General features: G+C 33.9%; 1 non-coding gene across 1 annotated transcript; it reads left to right on the top strand.

Moving 5' to 3' along the window:
• The first annotated feature begins 511 nt into the window (after positions 1 to 511).
• LOC146955697 (small nucleolar RNA R71) lies at positions 512 to 618 on the top strand. The gene has a single exon (XR_015025186.1). It is a non-coding gene; the product is annotated as a small nucleolar RNA R71 (small nucleolar RNA).
• The last annotated feature ends 1,590 nt before the right edge of the window (positions 619 to 2,208 follow it).

Genomic DNA, 2,208 nt, shown 5'->3' with positions numbered 1-2,208 from the left:
GACTCTTTGGTTGTTTGCATAACTGGGTGGTGTTGTTTGTTGTCCAAAAAGATTTTGAGGGGTTTGAAAAAAAATTTGGTTGTTTCTAAACCCTTGATTATATTGAGCATGGTTTACTTGCTCAGGACTTCTAACAACACTACCTAGTTCGCAATCAATGCCAAAATGGCCAAATACACCACAAATTTCACAAGAAGGAGATGCAGAAGAAGAAGAAGAGATGACACTAACATTTATTTTTTCAAATTTTTGGGTTAATGCATCAATCTTAACGGCAAGGTGATCATAGTTAGAGACTTCATACATACCTGCCTCCTTTTTGGAGGGTGAAGAATTCATGATGGCTCTCTCGTCGGTCCACTTGTAATGATTTTGAGCCATGTCTTCAATCAAGGCGTATGCTTCTGTGTAATTCTTGTTCATTAAAGCTCCACCTGCAGCTGCATCAACATAAATTTTTGTGGTATACAAAAGACCATTATAAAAAATGTGAATAATAAGCCAATTCTTTAAACCATGATGGGGACAAAGTCTAAGCATTTCTTTGAAACGCTCCCACGCATCGTAAAGAGATTCTCCATCTTTTTGAGTGAATTGTGTGATTTGAATCCTTAATTAGACGGTTTTAGAATAGGGAAAGAATCGGGCAAGAAAAACTTGCTTCATTTGTTGCCATGAAAAGATAGAACCAATATCCAATGAATGAAACCAAGCACTAGCTCTACCCCCTAAGGAGAAAGGAAAGAGGTGCAGCCTTACGACCTCTTGGTTTGCATTCAAGGTTCCACTGAGTCTTAAAAAGGTTGAAATATGAAAATTCGGATCCTCAGTGGGTGATCCGAAAAATTGATTTTGCTGCACTAAGTGAACAAGTGCAGGTTCTATTTCAAAATTGTCCTCAACCGTTGGGTACACAATAGCATCGTATGACTCATTTGAAGATGAGATTGCATACTCATTGAGAGAGCTTTCCTTAGTTATATCGTTATTATCTTCCCAAGAAGTTAAAGGAAAAAGAAGAAATAGAGAAAGAAATAAATAAAATAAAATAAGATAAAGCACAAGATTTATTATTTTTTTTTTATGGAGAGGGAGCGATTTTTTTTTTAAAATAAAAGTAAAATAATAATAAAAGAGGAAATAATATATTATATATATATATATATGTTTTTTTTTGAAAGAAATATAAAAAGAAACACAATAAAATAAAATAGGATAAAATAACGGAAAAGATTTTTTTTTCAGAAAGAAATATAAAATAAAATAAACTAACGAAAAAAGATTTTTTTTTCAGTCTAATCGTTAAAAAAAAGTTAATCAAATTGCAACAACTCCCCGGCAGCGGCGCCAAAAACTTGATAGAGTCAAACCGCAAGTGCACGGTCTATCGAAGTAATAGTAGTAAAAGAGTATCGTTCCGCTAGGGAGTTATGAATTCGATTAACTTTTAGAGAATGATTAGAAAAGAAGAAAGATTATAAAAAGGGAGGTTTAGTTGCTGAAGGTAAATAACAATAATAATAATAAAAGAGCCTTGGGATCATTGGTTCATCATAACAACGAATCCTTCACAAGCAAGCCTTAAACTTATAATTATGCGTTAATCTTAATTTCTAAGGACAAGTTTCTCTTTAGCATATCACAGCTTCTCTCGAAGTCAGTGAGTGTATCCCTCCAACAACCACACCTATTCTCATGGGTGATTGCCTTTGGGACCCTTGAAGATCGAAACTTTATGTGTCCCAAGGTTTGCTAGACTATTCTCATGTTTCGCAAACCTTGTCTAAATTCACTTGTTCAGATATCAAAGCTCCGCGTTCGCTTTATGAATTGATATTTGTGATGATGAATTAACCATTATCAAACCCTTCGCGTTCGCTTCCACAGTTTGATAATAATTAATTCATGTTAAAACGGTGAATTCAGATAAGAAATTAAGGTAACATATAATTAGGGTTTAAGGCTTGGCTTGATCCGGATTACGTCATTAGACTTATCCAACAATCCCAAGACAAAGAAGTCTACTCACTAACGTTCATTGTAGACATGGGGGAAGAAGAGAGAAAGCAATAAAGTAAAAGAACAATAATATAAAAGTGAACTTTTATTCCAAGAACAAAAGATGAATGTTTATGATGGAGTGCTACTCTATTTATAGCTTTACAATTGACTTAAAATCTAAGCAACTATAAGGGCAAAGCAGTAAAA

This window comes from Medicago sativa, chromosome 1, assembly GCF_051527215.1.
Source record: "Medicago sativa cultivar Bolivia chromosome 1, Bolivia_mono, whole genome shotgun sequence".
Taxonomy (NCBI): domain Eukaryota; kingdom Viridiplantae; phylum Streptophyta; class Magnoliopsida; order Fabales; family Fabaceae; genus Medicago; species Medicago sativa.
The sequence above is the reverse complement of the archived record's forward strand: the minus strand, read 5'-3'. Positions and strand labels throughout refer to the sequence as shown.